At 39.9% G+C, this 18,812-nt stretch overlaps 1 long non-coding RNA gene across 1 annotated transcript in view; it reads right to left on the bottom strand.

Moving 5' to 3' along the window:
* Positions 1–4,435: 4,435 nt before the first annotated feature.
* Positions 4,436–18,812, bottom strand: part of LOC140993989 (uncharacterized) — a 40,091-nt gene continuing 25,714 nt past the window's right edge. The window contains exon 3 of the long non-coding RNA XR_012178698.1: positions 4,436–4,692. This is a non-coding gene — a long non-coding RNA (uncharacterized lncRNA). The remainder of the gene's footprint in view (positions 4,693–18,812) is intronic.

The raw sequence follows: 18,812 nt of genomic DNA, 5'->3' as shown, positions 1-18,812 counted from the left end.
ACTGAAGGGACTCTTAACTTGATGATGCTAAATCAGACTATTAGATTTAAATGCCCTTACTGCATTACTGGATAAAGTATCTGCCAACAATGAGACTTCTTTGTTTCCAGGTTAGAAACAGCAGCAGCTATAAAGCATGTTTATTTGCTTAACAATGTTCAACAAGTGCTCGTTTTTTCACCTTGACATGAGTTAGGCCATGGAAATACTGTCAGCTGAAAAATGTGTGTATTGAGCTATATACAGTACATAACTGCAAATGATATTTTCCCCTAGAGCAGCACAGTGACAGTTTTGGCCTTATTAAATGTGGATCAGACACTTAGCATTGATATTTCTTGAATGTGGATCAATTCTAAAACGCGACACTGGGATCATTAATACTAATACTTATTTACTCATCTGCTTAGCTCCTAAATTTCCAGTGTCACTGCTAAAAGGGGAGCCTCTTCTGATTCTGAGGTCCAATTATTTATTATTGATCCAGTTTGATTTACAGTATTTGCTGCTGCTGTGAATATGTATGCATTTCGACCAGTATGTCGACCAGAATGTATGTATTATATTATATTATATTATATTCACTTCAGTCACATGATTTTAAGAGCAAAAAACTACTTGCTTAGGGCACAAACCCAAAGTTATAATTTATGTGTAGGCATTTAGACCTCTTTTTCCATGACAAACCATTAAGAGCAAAACATCCTAGTACCTAGACACAACATGTTGATTGACAATAACTCCCTAAATGACATACATAACCATTCCCAAAACAACATGGCTGTTGCAGCGTACCAGCGACAGACGACAAGTGTCAGCTTGTTGTTTTGTTGGGTTTAGGCACAAAAACTACTTGGTTAGATTGAGGAAAGCCATCGATGTTTTAGTTAAAATAACTGTTACTTAACATCATTAAATAATGCACAAAACTTCTGATATGTAATGTAGGTGACAAAACTATGTAACTAAGTTGAAAATTAACTCACTGTTGAGTTGGTTTCGCAGTGGACATGAGCAGCGGCCTTCTGGGTGTAAAGTGTTTGACCCATCCATCTATCGCCACCATCCTCCCTCTGAGCACTAGTCGCTCTTTATACTACTTCGTCTTACTTCCTCCTTTGCTGCTGTAATAATTACTATGGCCACAAGAGGATGCCACCTAACAAGAAATATAAATATGGGTTGTACTAAGATGCATTCACAGTCGCCCTATATGGTTGTTTGTATGATGAGTTAAAGCACAGTCTGGTAAATATATTAGTTTTAGTTTAGTTTAGTTTTATCTACAGTTAAATATAGAGGGCTGTCTTCACATTCATGTTTTACGTGGAAAGTTCCCCTGTGCGATTTGGACACTTGAAGTCTCTACACTGAGAAATGACTTTCAGGTGAAGTAGGAGGCATCTTTTGAAATCAACAATATTTGCATATTCATGGTCTTTGAAGGTCTAAAATGAAGGAGAATGTTATTCTGAGAATTTTTAACTAGTTTAATTATTTTTTTTTCCTTTGCCTGACACTACTTTTTATTCACATGCAATGTTTGTTTATGTCTGAAAACATCTCCAGAGAGGATCTTGTGGAGTTCGTTGACAATACTTGAGGCTAAAGCAGGATGCATACTTCAACTGAAACTTTTAGTTCATATATTTTTACATAATTCTAAAATTTACTTCTCGTATAATTGTATGATTTGAAGTATAAAATCCATTTAGCTGCTTCAGTTTCAGGGTCCTGGTGTTGTTCATGCCTGCTTACACTGTCGTGGCATTCACAATGTTATCTGTAACAAGCCAAAAATATTGCTTTTGGACATACTGTACATTTGTTTTGTGGTGGAACACATATTCCCCACTACACATTTCAGACTAAAACTACAGACCCAATACAATGCAATAATCCATATTTAGATACTTTTCACACTTTGATTTATTCATGACTGTTCAAAATCACCCATCAGCACTAGGCACAAAGGGTGGAAGTGAGAAAAAGGTGTGCTGCTGTTAAAGTGCTGATGACAAGTTTAGATGGTGAGGATAGAACAAAGATTCACACCCATACTGTGTGTGAAAATGTAAGAATCTGAGTAGTCTTTTTGTGACAACACAACATATTTGTCTAGTTTTTGCAAATGTAAATCATTTTATGGCTTTCATCTCATTGGACACAGCTCGAGGCTGCACAATCGGGAGGTGTTCTGTCACATTTTACATTAAGTGTATTCTACGATGCAACTTCACAGTAAACTATTAACACTTAAGTCACTTAGCAATTCCTCCAAACTGGTAAGATGTAAAGCTTTATATGCCAAAACGAAGAAATCTATAGACATGCACAGCATAAATACAACTAATGAGCTGGTGTAAGTACAGTAGTAAACTACTAATAAAAAAAAAGTTTCAGCATCACTTTTCTAACGCTGAAATGTAATATGAGGGCAGCTTAAACTCCTTAATGTTACAGATGACGTTACCTGAGCTAATGTTGTAGGTTAGCAACAGGCCAAACTAATCTTGCTAGTGAGGCAAAGCAACAGTATACTGTCCATGTTACGATCAAAACAGACAGTCTTTAAGATTGAAGGGTCAAGATACTCACCAATCCAACATTTGAATTAGCTAAGCCGTCACTGATAATCCCAACCAGTAAAGTTCCCACAATGCATCTGTACATTTAAAATTTACAGTAGTGGTCGAGTGCCCCTAGAATGCTTTGCTGCTCACAGTAACTTACTGTATAAAGAAGCAGCCAATTTACTGTGAAACTTTTTGGTTACTGTGATTTTATACAATAAATTATCGGTTATGTTGATTTTTTTTTTACAGGACATTATTGGTTATTTTATATAGTATAAAGTATATATTTGTCACTGTAATCTTTTACAGTGCATTGTTGATGGCCATGATTTTCTACAGTGCATAATTATTTACTTATAGTAGCGGCATGATAAGTATGATTTGATTGCTGTAATTTTTGGGTGAATACACAGTATTCTACAATAAAATAATTTAATGTGTGCAAACAGTAAATTACTGCACATTTTAATAGTGTAGGATCTAAAACGGAGTATAATGGAAAGAAATTACAATATGCTACAGGAAATGATTGGTTATTTTCAGTTTAGTTTCAGTCACAGCTGAAGAGCTCAGTTGAACAGAACTCTGATGTTGAAATCCACAGCAAGCAAAGCAATTAACCTAATGTACAATTGAAATAAAATATCAGGCTATTAAACTTTATCATTGGATTATCAAAAACACACAGCTAAATCGGTGTCAGTGTACATAAATACAACAACATATACAGGGAGTGAATGTTGGTAGCCATGACTTTATTATTTAACATTGACAAGCACTTCAACAAAAGTGTTTAAATGAGCAAAACACTACAGGAAGGAGTAGGGTACGGTTGAAATAACATGACAGAATTGTTCTATCATTGTGAATTTGCCTCAAGGAATCTTTAGACTGCAAATGTAAGCCATATTTTGCCTCCTTCTTTGCAGTGTAATTTGAGAGAAAATAACGATTAAGACTTGCTAAGCACCATATTGTATCTCTCAGTCCATTTAATCCTTCTTGGAAAACAGAAGACTCAAAAACATAAGTTTGTCCTTTGGGGATAAATGAAGTATCACAAAAAAAACAAAAAAGAAAAAACACAAATGTTACATAAAACAGGCACTGCAGAGTCTACAGTGATGGATTATAGCCTTGGACTCAGTCGTACTTCTGCCAACAGGATATTTAAGCTTCAAACAAAAGAAAACAATTCAAACGAAATCTTATGAGACGCTGAAAGAAAGGAAAGTAAAAGTAACATATTGTGCTCTTCTGTATTAGACACAGAGCATTTATTTAGCTTTTTTTTCCCATGACAAAAGCCTGTTGCACACCTCAATCTAGCTCGGAAATAAAAAGGTGCTGATAAAGCTTTCAACGGAGGTCAGAATTGTAAACTGGCACAATTTGATGTTTTATCTCCGCCCTTTCACCTTCAGAAAATGGCATTCACTAATTTTAGGTCCTGAAAAAGGGGGGGATCAAGTTCATTATCTATTCATACCAGGCTACTCAGTCCCACCGTACCCATCAGTCGTGGAATGATTTGCATGCCATCAATATGTGATGAGAAATTGTTAAGTTTATGTGGGTGTGTGCCTGCAGTTTTCATAAATTTAAGCTATTAGGATGGAGAAGAATAATAGGAAGAAGAAGAAGAAGAATAGGAAGAAGAAGAAGAAGAATTTTTTACATTTTACATTTATGACTTTCATGTCGGGAGATAAAGGAGATGGTTGCAGCGTTACAGCTAGGCGAAGAGGTTGCAAAGCCACTGACCACTGTTCAAGATGGCATCTCAACATTTGCAACCATGTTTGTGTCAATGGATATATATTTGTTTTCTAACCACACGTTCGGGTTAACCCTAACCCTAACCCATGGTTTTTGTGCTTAAACCCAACCAGACCATAGGCACATAAACAACATAAAGAAATGTTAAGTTTCAGCATATATGTGGTTTGTTCACTGCCAACATTTCATCGAGCGATTGGGTTGACACCCTCCTCCTCAAAATGTAAAAATAGAAGTCCGAGGTCAGCAAGTCGATTGCCTTTGAGTGTTAAATTGGTCAGTAGATTCTCTGTAAGCCACTTTATTTTCCTTAGAGAGCACTCGTATCCAGTGGGCCCTGTTGTTGAGAGAGGAAATGGGTTTAGATGTCAGATGCATGAGTGACAGCGTGGACAATAATGCATTGTCAAAGAATAAAGGGCCTCATTACAAACCGACCTTGGATCAACCAAGTTTGAGTCTGGCACATTTTCTGTAATTCATCAATGAAAATAAAGCGCTTGCAAAAAATATGCTTTATCAGTAATGGGCCGGTGCACTCACCTCCTCCCCGTCAATGCCTCCATCCCCCCCTCTCTCTCCCTCCCTCTGCCCATTTTCTGTCTGTTTTCTCCTGGAGGCTAATTGTGATTGGCTGATTAAAACAATTACAGAGATAACAAAATCCAATCAAGTATGGACGTTAGCGTCATGCAGATATGTGGACCACCTGGAATATAGGCTGGATGGTTTAGGCATTTGTCCAAACTGCTGCGGAGTAGATAAGAGCAAAACACTGAAATTAAAAGCCTGATCAATACAAGTGCCTATTTGAGTTGCGCGCGGATGTCTAAACGAAAAGATAAAAAAAAAAAAAGGAACCCACAAGTAACATAAATTAGCTGTCTGCCTTGAGAGCGGTCAGGGAAATCAGCATGTGGTACATTTCTACATATTTCTCCAATTCCTCTGTCGATCATATAACATATGCATGAAGCCGCTTCTTTTTTTCCCTCTATTTTCACCTTCCTCTCTACAGTATTTTTATCCTTCACCTTTAGACCAGCGTAATTATGCAGCCTGTCCCTCCCTACTTCTCTCTTTCTGCACACATTTAGCAGGCAAGGGAGGCCCAGATGTTTGCTGAACTGGAAGCCCGCGTTGGCAGCAGCTGCCAGCCCATCACAGAGGAACACAAACAGGAAGTACAAAACATCAGCATGCAGTTTAACTTTTAGATCCTCTCCCTCCTCCGTTTCTCGCCTCCTCCTCCTCCTCCTCCATCATCTCCCTTCATTTCCTTTCTCTAAATAGGAGATTGAAGTGTTCCCAGCACTCATAAACATGCACAGATGTGCGGTGACCGCCGAACAGCTTTCAGTTGAAGTTTATGGCGTAGAAAATACTTGTGTTATGATTGGCAGTTAATCTCCTTATCAAGTTCTGACAAAAAAAAATATATATATATATATATATAAATACACTGTATATCGCCATTCTGCCAGATCCTGAATATCCGACCTCTCCTCACAAGCACAGTTGGAGAACTTAGAGGTCATATTTTGAAGTTGTTTCTTAGCCATTAACTCCGCTCTCAGTGATCGTGCTCTATTTGGCACTCATCTCCCAGCAACTATTGTCTACTCGCCTATTTTTACTTCATAACACGTAAGAAGCCGTGAGAGTGAGCGGTGGCTGAAGGGGGGGAGAGATAGCCACAGAGAAACGGAGGAAGAAAGAGGAACCCTGGCAGGAGGCAGAATCCATTTGGAGCACTTAGTCAGCCAAGAGTCCCCAACAACAAAATTGAAAGAGGACGAATGACCAGCAGGCAGCAGCCACTATCCCGGCCCAACCTTCCAGTGCGATGAGAATAAATTGAAGTAAAATGTATCCTAGAAATAACAATCCGGTGCATGTGTGCATGTCTGTTTGGCTTTCCGTCAACCAGCTGCCTCCATTCACTCCTTGGCCACCATTTTGTTTTCAACACACATTTCCAAATTTGCAGCGCAGTAGACTTTTAGTGTAATGTCCCTCAGTTTAAACTGGTAATAGACAACAACATGAAGGCTTGATTACAAATGGTACAAATCTCCATATGAAATGATGACTATTTTACGTCACCTCATCAATGAACATGCTTATTTCTTATCTCTTATTTCCAAAGTGGTGTTGATTATTTGATTATGGAGATTTGGAAACAAAGTGAGTCAGTCTTGTGTTGTCTAGTTGCGAGGCTCTGAGGGAAATAGTAAGCGATCCGGTCAGTGGCACCAACAACAAATCCACTTGGGAGGAGGTGGGGGTTTTCACCTGTTTTCACTTTAAATGTTCAGCAAAAGGTCAGTTCTTCGTGTGATTAAAAAAAATATAAACCAGCTTGATTATCATGTTATGATCAGCAATATCCTCAGGTTTTACTTTTTGGTCTCAGCTCTATTGACGACATAATAAGCGCCAACGAGATGGGGGCATTGCACACATCTAGTCCACAATGATGCTGATAAATTTGTAACAATACTTGATTTAATCTAATTTTATTCAGACAATTAGGAGTTTAAATAGTTAACATGTGACAGAAATAAATCAATTATTCCTTATTTTTATTTCAGATATTGAGAGTACCTTTAGGAAAGAAAACTCATTGGTCAGGTTTAGGAAAATATCATGGTTTGGGTTAAAATCACGAACTGTGGTCTCCTGACAAAGTCCCAACCTCCTCCCTGAACTGACTTTTTCGCTCCTTTTACTACTTCTCCTCACTTTATCCTTTGCAGCTGTAGTACTAGAGCCCAGAGCTGTGCAACTTGGGAAGGAGAGGGTCGGGTGCAAAGCCCGACCGTCTGGAGGATTAAACATTGGATTTTGCCCCGATCTGGAGCTGTTTACTGATGGGAGGAGAACTCAGAGATAAGTTTTTATTGAGTTTTCAGGCAGCGTTGTATAGTAAGTACCCAAAAGTCATACTTGAGTTAGAATAAAGATATCATGCTAGAATATTACTTTGGTAAAAGTGAAAGTTACCAATATGAATAGTACTTAAGTGAAAGTCTCAAATTTCTGATATTAATTGTATCCAAGTATCAAAAATAATGTTCTGGCAATAAATGTACTTTAGTACAAATAAAAGTAAATTATACATATATTATTGTGTGTATATAGTGAATTCTATGGGTCGATTGATAACCAGCTTGGCCGTTATTTTTATTAGTAATCAAATTATTTTTCTGATTATCGAAATCAGTGTTTTTTTATCTGATTGCTGATAAACTTATTTAAAAATTAAGTTATCAGATCAGTGTAGTGGAGTATAAAGTACAATACTTGACCGTCATTGTTGGGTGTCTATGTACTTACGTTAATACTGACTGTAGTTAACTGGAGGAAAAAAGAGGAGAGGGAGCCGTGTCCATGGTGAGTATTGAATTCAACTGAATTTAAAATACACAGCACACACACACACACCCTTAATGCCTGCCATTTCCAACTAGCTTAGGGCTAATGTACAGTACACTGTTACTACTGTTTGGGGCAAATAAACACTTGTGCATGTAACACAAATATAATAATAATAAGAATCTTTATTTAATCACATGTCATACAATGTACAACATAGTGCAACTGGTACTCTACATTTAACCAATCTCAGAGCAGTGGGCGCGGGTTAACCCTTGCACCCGGGGACCAACTCCAGATCTTAGCCAGTGCTTTTGTTCAAGGGCACCGACTGGAGAATTAACCTTTTTGTGCATGTTTTGATGGTGGGGGAAGCCGGGGAAAATGGTCTGCACAGTGAGTAGTGTTGAGAGATGCTATTCTTTTTTTTATTTCATCAAAATCTGTAGCTGAAAAAGCCCAGTATGTTCTCCGTGTGGGCAGAGGAGGCGGTTTGAAGTTTCAGATGCTGTGCTTCGATGACACATTCAACACAAAACCCATCATCATTTTGGGAATTCCTATTTCTTTAAAGACGTTATTAAAAATGTCCAAAGTAAAGTAAAAGAAAGGCTGTCTGACAAAAAATTAGGTCCTCGGAGAGTATCCAAGCTGCAGTGTTTTAAATGAAGGGATTGAGAGCTTTCTAGCATACCGCTGAGGAAATGATGGAGCCAAAGCTCTTGGTTGAAATGCAGAAGTGAATGCTAGCCAGAGACAAATGGCAAAAAGAAAAAACCCTCACAAAGCCTGTGCGAGCTTTTAAGATGGATAATGACAAGCATCTTTCACAGCCTATTCCTCGTCTGCAGTTTGTTGGGCGGAATAAAACAATTTGGTTTCCAGGCAGTGGACCTAATCCTGTTCACAGTGAAATGGGAGGCTGGCAACCAGATGTCTGCTCTCCACAGCTGCAGTTCTGCTTATCAGGCTGGATAAGGTCCAGCAATAGTGACATTATGTTTGAAAACGTCTGAACAGCGAGCTGAGAGAGCCCACGGAGGGGCAGACAGGCCATCCTTACTGTAAGCCTTCAGACAAAGACAGAAAGAGAGAGACCTAGTCCATTACCAGACCTGCGATGGGCATCGATCCTCTTTGTATAGCCGTAGGTTGCAATGCCTGTATGTGATTTGGAAAGCCTGTCACAGCCACAGTATAACACCCAAGGAGTCAAGTATTTTTTCAGTATTGAACGAACCATTGTGGCCCCAAAGTGGTTATCTACTTCTACATTTACTTACGAACATGAACACAAACATGCGGATATGTGATGGCAAAGAGCGCAGCTCGCTTTCACACAGACCGTCATTTTGGGAAATGGTGACTAATGTGTTCAGAGAAGAAGCTCAATAAGAATAATGCTCAGAGAGGAAAAAAAATAACTCATCTGATGCCACAGACTGCAGAGGAATAACATGCTGCGGTATATTTACAGTAAATGCGGGTAGACTAAATGTAATAAGAATTTTATGTGATGGAATCCAATACAGCACCACCGCTCGCTACAGCCTTCAAACTGACAATAGAGATCAATCAGCACTTCTCGCTCATGTGCTCCATTTATCGTTATAAAAATGTGTTTTGCAGAAAGCTTGAGATTTTAGCCAAGCAACAGTTATATTTTGCCATCAGAATGAAAAAAATAAAAAAATAAATACTGAAAGGGTTAAATGTCACCGTTACTTCCCTCTTCCTGTTATCTCAAGAACTTTTAATTTTAAAAAAATCATCCAGTAACAGTTAAAATTGTGGGTCACTGATTCAAAAATACTTTTTGCTCTCACATAATTAATGCAAAATGCAGCTGTAAAAACGATTAATTAATTTAAAAGTGTCACAAACACTTCAAAGTGACTCTTTGTAACATGAAATTTAAGCAATTAGATCCGATAAAGATGAGGTGAAGAGTGGTATGAGTAATTTATTTCCATGCCATTCATGTGTGTTGGGAGCCATCAAGGAGGACTTGCATCAATGGCATCTAACAAGTAAGTCTGAGACAGCCTGAAAAACTTTCTCCATCTAAGTGCCTGGTGAGCTGTTGAGTTTAGCTGAAGAGTTATTTGGATGAATGAAGGGCCCTATCTTGAAATTGACAAGCAAAACAAAAATAAGCGATGGCTGTGTTCTATTAAAGTGACCCAGCAGGGGTGACAGTGAGCCAGTACGCATAACACCATCATCCTGAAATACAAGTAGCTGAATGGAGCCCGGCTATCATACATTTGAGTTTTTACGTCTGATCCTTCACTACTGTGACATGTCAAAATGTCTTTCATTGAAAAGATCCATGTGTGAAGAGTTCGGATCACAAGAACACTTAATATAGCAAACTTTGTAACTTCTAAATGAACACAAAGTACATTCTTTCTTGTAAAAATCAAAATCTGGATTAATAAAAAACAAAAGCTGGATTCCCCCAAGGACTGCTAGCTACACAGCTAACTGAGCTAATTAGCTAATGACAGCTACAGATACCAGTGGTCAGCGGTTACTGACCATTTCTCACACATGTATGTAAAATATGGCCAGAATTCAAAGCAATCCAAAAATATATAGAGCAGCATATCAGTGGAGTAACAGACGACTGCTGCTCTATGCTAGCTTTCCTTGGTTTTAGCTAGCTAATTAGCTAATGGCTCTGTTAAATGTGGAGCCATCACCCCTAGAGTTTGCCTGGACTAAGACCTCGGATCATGGGGAGGAGTTACCACAGGGAGTGCACAGCTCAACTGGGGTTTAGCAGCCTGAGAGTGAACATGACTCAACAGCAAACTGGGACTGAACAAAGCTTTGGAGACTGATCAAGGTCAGTTTGAAGACAGGGGATACATTATGGAGGTGGTTGACACCAGGACTATGACACTGGGGATGAGAAGATACAGACGGGGACAAGAGAGGCACGAGGCTGCAGAGGAGCAAGAGAGAGTTGGACATCAGCAGCACTGCAAAAACATTGTGTAGAGCTGGAATACTTTGACACCTTACTCTGCGAATGGAGGATTTATTTTGACCCAACCAGAGGTCATTGTGGGAACAAACCACAAGACAAACCAAGACTGTTTTGGTGAGTCTGAATGAAGTGTGTTGTACGATGAGTTAACGAGGCAATTAAGCTCGTCTTAATTGAGTTTGGTAAAAGAGAGAAAGTTGAATTCAGAAGGTGCGAGAGTATTTCCTTATTGCACTTAGTGAGCTGCCATGGCATATATCTCCCGGCTCCGGTACAGAGTGGTAGAAAACCCTTTTCACAGCAGACTTTTTGACTTGTCAAAGCAGAATTAGCACATGTATGACCAAAGCGATAACGATGCCTTCATTCTAGTATGTGTCCTGGTAAAGCCATGTCAGCGAGTGAGCCTGCACAAAACCCAGAACTTAACAAGCTAAATGGAATGCAGCCATCATTAATGTTATAAATTCCACCTGCGTTTTTCTTGCTTTGACATGTGAAAATGTCCGCCTTGAAAAGGGTCTATTCTCAGACAGGAGGGGTAAGGGCTAGCTGGTTAGCATGCCGACTTCAGCAGGTATCTCTGCATCACAGTCCATAGACGTCTATGACATCACCTCAACACTGTTGTTTCTTCACATTCAGCTGATGATGTCAGTTTCAAAGTAAAATTCTGAAGCATTTGTTACAAATTGCTCCTTTAAGCAATAGAAATAATGCACCACACCAGCCCCAGCTTGGACACAGTTTTGTAAGTGGTCAGTAAGATATCTAAAATTGGCAGAGGGTCAGCAGGTAAAACAAAAAAAAAATTGACACACATGGAGTAATAACCCTTGTTCCAACAATAAAATCACAGAGAAGTGAAGAAACAGCTTGGTTTCCAAATAGACTCTTGGATGGTGTCTGCTTTACTCGACCAGTGTTATAACTTATAACACACAATCATCAGATAATCACAATCATCTGTTATGCGTGAACACGTTAGGAAGGCAAGGCGTTCCCACTGCTTTCATCCATTTAGATCAACCATATGCACAACAGGCAAAATCACAACATTAAAATGGAAATTTTAGCTTTCAGCTCAGTGCAATTAAATGCAGTAGTGTGCTGTGTTTACCATTCCTGTTGCCATAATGAAGATAATAACACCTGACAAGATTGCACATTATTTACAAGGTGTAACAAAAGTCAAAAGCATTCAAAAGGTAGGATTTATAGCAGGGCTGCTGTATTAATTTGCAGTAGATGCAGGTATACTGAACAAATTGGTAACACTGAATAGATCTGACATCCGCTGTCTGGCCAACAGAGCAGTATTAGTCCTTACCCAAAGAAAAATGATACTTACTGGGTCACCTGCCAAGGAAAAAGTCTCGACGCACTGATGGATTAACAGCCATTAACGGATGAGGTGAAACAAACAATTTGTGCCTAAAATAAGCCCAAACACATTCTATCACTTTGTCATCTTCCCCTTTAAATGCCAGCCACAAATCTGATTGTTGTGTTTCATTCAATTTAGTTTGCCATTTGTTGCTAATTAATCTAAATTTGCCTGCTACCTCATGATCAAAACAAAACAGATTGCCAAGATCAGGTGGCTTCTGTTAATCAGCACTATTAAACCGTAATCCGAGTGTTGAGAGGGATGACTTGCATTGTGAATATGGAAAGGGAAATTCTCCTTGTTGAAGTTTAAGAGGTGCTTGTTTTCTGAAGAATTTCAGACTGTGTGCGAGGAATCAGACCCATCTTGACTTGTGGTTACATACTTCATGACAGTTGTTAATCACGCCTTCCCCTGGGCACTGACCCTTTAATGGTTTACTGGATAATAACTGTTAACCTATATAACTTCCTGTTAATACCTTAGGCAAAGAGAATTGCCCCTGACCTGTTCTAACCCTGACAGCTCCTCACACCTCAGGCGAGGAGGATCTCCCCTCCTCTTTCATCCTTATATGTTCTAATCCATGCACTGATTTATAAATCTAAAACTGTTTAATTCCCACATTCCTCCCTTTTGACACAAAGTCTCAACGTATTTGGGAATCACATCAAAATCCCAACAAAACAAAAATGTTATCACTTAATGTTTAGCTAAATATCACAGGTCCTCCGCTCTACAGACATTCAACTGGAACTCAAAATCTTATGACTGTTTGTAACAGTAAAAGAAAAATACAGCAACAAACATTTCAACAAATCATACTGAAAGAATAAAACCTAACTACACCAACTCATCATTTGAATCACTAGATGGGTTTCCCAGGGGACCATTCTGACATGGGATGAAAATCTGGTTCACTATCATTGGTTGTGGAACATATAATGATGTATTTTCTCCTCCAGCTGCCCCACCTATTCAACTACACATAAGGGCTCGCATGCAAGTTAGCGTACAGGTAAAAAAGCATGAAGTAACAACAAGAGCAATCAGAACAGGGATAAATACATGGATGATCACAGTACCCCAGGGGCATCAAACCACCCTGTGTGGCTGATATACTATACATTTTACGTTGTTAAAACTTTTAAGCTCGTGCAAACAAATTTAACAGTCTTAAAATTGTGATCCTGCTAAAAAGGGAACCACAATGATTTTCTACATTAAAGTCTGTTTGCAGGTCTTGATGAGTACTACTGTGTTATGTAAAAAGCTGTATGAAGCCTTTTTGTACCCACATAGGGGGCTGCATCAAATCTGCTAACTGTGTGATGTCACTTAATGTGAGTTAATGTCGGTTGGGGCCGTTTAAAAATAAAAAACAATCAGGAGGGGTTGTAAAGAAGTGAGTTTACCAGAAGACAGTCAATCATCTCTGATGTATAACATGCCCAAATCTTGAAATTGTTGCCAGTCGGGTTGTATTATGGGTAATGTAGGCGGCAGGTGTGGATATGTGGAATAAAAAAGATGATATTGATGATGTATTTTAAACACATAGCATGATCTCTTCCTATTCTTCTCATTGTTGTGCCTAAACAACAGATATTTGTTTTTTTGTTTTTTTTTTAATTATGCTGGTCATTTTGATGTGCTAATTACACTGAACAAAAATATAAACGCAACACTTTTGTTTTTGCTCCCATTTTTCATGAGCTGAACTCAAAGCTCTAAAACATTTTCTATATACACAAAAGAACCATTTCTGTCAAATATTGTTCACAAATCTGTCTAAATCTGTGTTAGTGAGCACTTCTCCTTTGCCGAGATAATCCATCCCACCTCACAGGTGTGGCATGTCAAGATGCTGATTAGACAGCATGAATATTGCACAGGTGTGCCTTAGGCTGGCCACAATAAAAGGCCACTCTGAAATGTTCAGTTTTATCACACAGCACAGCACAATGCCACAGATGTCGCAAGTTTTGAGGGAGCGTGCAATTGGCATGCTGACTGCAGGAATGTCCACCAGAGCTGTTGCCCGTGAATTGAATGTTCATTTCTCTACCATAAGCCGTCTCCAAAGGCGTTTCAGACAATTTGGCAGTACATCCAACCGGCCTCACAACCGCAGACCACATGTAACCACACCAGCCCAGGACCTCCACATCCAGCATGTTCACCTCAAAGATCATCTGAGACCAGCCACCCGGACAGCTGCTGCAACAATCGGTTTGCATAACCAAAGAATTTCTGCACAAACTGTCAGAAACCGTCTCAGGGAAGCTCATCTGCATGCTCGTCGTCCTCATCGGGGTCTCGACCTGACTGCAGTACGTCGTCGTGAGCACTGAGCATGTTTGGGATGCTCTGGATCGGCGTATATGACAGCTTGTTCCAGTTCCTGCCAATATCCAGCAACTTCGCACAGCCATTGAAGAGGAGTGGACCAACATTCCACAGGCCACAATCAACAACCTGATCAACTCTACGCGAAGGGGATGTGTTGCACTGCGTGAGGCAAATGGTGGTCACACCAGATACTGACTGGTTTTCTGACCCCCCCAATAAAGCAAAACTGCACATTTGAGAATGGCCTTTTATTGTGGCCAGCCTAAGGCACACCTGTGCAATATTAATGCTGTCTAATCAGCATCTTGATATGCCACACCTGTGAGGTGGGATGGATTATCTCGGCAAAGGAGAAGTGCTCACTAACACAGATTTAGACAGATTTGTGAACAATATTTGACAGAAATGGTCTTTTTATGTATATAGAAAATGTTTTAGATCTTTGAGTTCAGCTCATGAAAAATGGGAGCAAAAACAAAAGTGTTGCGTTTATATTTTTGCTCAGTGTATATACAGAGATGAGTTTGTGATTTATTGAATTCAAATTTGCTCTCAAAGGGTGCAGACTACACTATGACTTCATCGGCTGAGTAAATTAACTTAGTGGTGGCCAACATGGTTGAAGAAAATATCAGTGTATTCAAAGAGTACTCCACTAATTTACCATTTAGCACTTCTGTAACATTGTCAGTCTCACAATTAACTGTAAAGGTTCGGGCAGGAAGAAAGAATTAGTTTTCGTCCTGAGCTCTAGAAGATGGAGCTGTGTTCCGGGTGGAGCTGATCCCACTGAGTTAGAACCAGCTGAGTGGCTCTGGCCTGACAGACAAGCTTAAATCCTCGACAGGGTGCTGTGACATGGATGAAAAATCTCCGGCAAAGGTTTAAGTAAGTCACTGTCAGCTGTCACGCTAATGCAAGACACTAAATGGCCGTAATGAATGACTGAATTACTTTTGCGACGTCTGGTGAAATGTTCCCTCAAACCAAGCCAGACACACAGAGGAAACAGTGGGCTCAAGTTGAATGTTAAGCAGTGTGGGCTTGAAGTCTTCTTTCTCCAGCAAGTGAGCTGTTTAAACGCGGCTGCTTCAAAGCTCAAATTGTTCTGCAGTGGCGTCAGAAACTAAAGTGATAAAGCAGTGGAGTTGCTCAGCTGTGACTGGCAGACGCATACATCTTTTATACAAACAAACTTTTTTGAACCGCATTAGACAGCTGCTTTTTGTTGCTCACATAGTGTTGCACAAAGGATATTGCAGACATTTTGCCAAACACTAGAGATATACAAACAGGCAGATTTAGTCAAGATATACAGCTTGGCAATGATTTTTTTTTTTTTCCTCCAGGATTGCTCTACCCCACAGAGCAAGAACAACCTGTGATGAATAAAATGAACTAGCCATAAAAGCTTTTTAATTAGAGCTGCCTCAGTACTCCCCCCAATTCTTTTATTAATTAAGTAGCAGTGAAGGTTGTCTGTTGGCATGGAGCATGTGGTAGGTGGGCCAAAGTCATAGGCAGCTGTGTTTCTGTTTTGTCTCTGGGCTTCCTTTAAATGCTGCAAATTAGGATGAAGTCTTGCATACAGCGCGCGCACACACACATCGAAAACCCCCAGTGGTGTGGATGCAGACAAATAGCCTTGAGATGAGAAAATTGTAAATTGCTCCCATGGCAGGGATAGCCAGAAGAGTTGGATGGAGTTTTTTCATTTCTTGGTAAGGGAGTGTTTATAACATCATCGTGAGGTTAAACTCACATCAGCACTAAAAAATGGGACACTAGCCCCTAGGTAGAGTGGGTGCTTACGCTTTTAGCTAGCTCACGACTAGAAAAAGAGAGAAAAACATGCAGGGATAGGATGTATGGGTATGCAAAGGCCACTCACTTTTGCTCACCAGCACATCGAGATGCAGAGGCATGGGCGTCTGAGCCATTATACTAGTTTATAATCCGTTTACAAATTATTAGTTTGTCCGCCCTACTTTTACTATGTAGAAAAATGTGTCGGCCTGTTCAGAGCGCTCTGTCAGTGCTTATCAAATCCATTCTGCTTTGTTATAGGAGTGCTGCCTTGTACCCAGGCAGATTGACACAGCACACACACAGATACACACAGTCGGCCGCTCACGTTAAGTAGTCATTGATGCCTGAATGTCAGGCAGCTGAGTTAAGCTGGGTCACACACTGTCACCACGAAAAAAACCTTGATCAAAGAGGGGAAACTAGGTAGGAAGAACGGAAACGTGACAGGAAAGAGGAAAGCATGTTGGTAAATGTGACTCAAATGGAGAGAAAGAAATGGAGAATTATAACATTAATTGATGACAGATAATGATGTAATAAAGCCTCAAACCACAGTGAAAGCTCAAGCTGTCAGCTTTAATTTTTCATTTTTTGCTCTAAATCTAAATCTTAGCTCTCGTCTGATAATTGTCAGGTTATAATTGTTGTATCGTGTCACATTCGTTTAGATATTCCCTTAGTTATTTGTTGTTTGAACAGTTAGCAATTATATTTCTCGCCAAAAACAGTATTTTATTTTAATTATATACTGTATCAGAGGCCTGTGCCACAAAGCTATTATAAATTAGTCATCAAATAAATTCCTATATTTTTAGCTTTTTAATATCTTCAAATATGTGTGTGGATAAAAATGTACCCATAATTGTTCTAATGCTAGTTACCCTGATAAAAGCGTAATCCACCTGTTAAAAAAATACAGGAAATGACATCTTCTCAGTTAAAAAGACCGTCGATTGTCCCACCCTCATTCTACATGCTTCCCCTTCTCATGTGCAGAGGTGACAGAGTATGGCAGCTGCAACCCAAACACCCATGAGCACAGCTCAAGCTCCGTCACACTCCTCTCAGTCCCTTTTCTTCTCCTTGCCGCCGCTGACATTTCCTCACAACAATGCGCCACCGTTGATGGCGGCAGCACCACTGAGCTTTTCAGAGACGAAGATCCGCATGAACGTCAAAATGGAACATTTCACCTCAGGCTGAGGCCCCGTACTTAAAGAGGACCTACCACCAGCAGCCAGTGACATGGAATGATCTGTAAGTTGGTGGAGGGTAGCGAGCATCAACGCAAAACGCTTGTGAAGCAGAGAAGCAGGGCTGAGGCAAATTGTACGACAATTTAAGACATGTTTTATCCAGCTGATAAACATCTGATCCATCTATGTGTGTGTGTAATCGCTCTTCTCTCTTGATCTCAACACTCTTCTGTGTAAGAGCATTTTTCTTTTCCAGCGACCTTCCCCCCCCAAATCCCAGTCGACACGGCCTTGTGTATGTTTACGTATGTGGCTGCATGCACGTGTCAGTCGGTGTGCATTCCCGACGTGTGAGCCGGGATCCATGGTGATGGATTAGGGCTGGAACTAATTTGCTCGTCCACCTGTGAAATGAGAACCAGGGGAGAAGGGGACAGGCAGAGGAGGGCCCCATCACACTCGCATCAGGCTTCCTACAGACATGAGCTGACACTTTATGGTATGATGGCACGCACACACACACACACAGACACATATACTTGCTCCACCCCCCGCATTCTCTTTCCTTTTGCTTTTTCTTAGACACCTCTGCACAAAACAGACCTGACAGCCACACAAATCCGAGAGTCGCTTGTGGTGCGAGACACGTCTGACCACATCGTCTGAAGGGGAGGCCATGAATGAGGTGAACACACGCATATAAAAGAAAAATGCAGCTCAGCCAGTACCACCGGAGAGAGACTTTCAGAGTTCAACAACGAGACACTGAAATATCGCAACAGTGTTATTTACTATGACGTGACTGACGTGCTCTCATCATTCCTTTGTGTTGTGTGTCGTGAAAGTGAAACACTTGGCATTGTGTTGTATCTTTGTGTGAAGTGCCCTGTACTGCAATGCGGTACAACTGGTGTACAGTATATAAAAATAAGATTTTCTCTTTTTCTGGCTTGAGTAAGCCGTGTCGAAACACATCACTTCAGTTTCGTCAGTTGAAGAAAATGTCATTCAACAGATCTTTGCTAGTTCATGCATGAGAGGATTTGCTGCTGTTCTCTGTTAGAGTGATTGTAAATTAATTTATTTGATTTCTTTCTTGCTCTTTCTTGTTTTGACTGTTGATTGGACAACACACTGCATTTTAAGATGTCATCTTGAGCCCGTTTTCACACTTTTCTGATGTTTCATTTTCTAATTCAGTGATTCCCAAAGGTACCGCATGTGGGCCGCAAGAGGTCATTTTCAATAAATATTATAACTGATAAAACAAGGGAATCAAATTAGGTGTTATTCTTAATTCATTTTTTGGAGAAATCCTTCATCTTTGTCTCATGTGT

This window comes from Pagrus major, chromosome 3, assembly GCF_040436345.1.
Source record: "Pagrus major chromosome 3, Pma_NU_1.0".
NCBI lineage: Eukaryota > Metazoa > Chordata > Actinopteri > Spariformes > Sparidae > Pagrus > Pagrus major.
The sequence above is the reverse complement of the archived record's forward strand: the minus strand, read 5'-3'. Positions and strand labels throughout refer to the sequence as shown.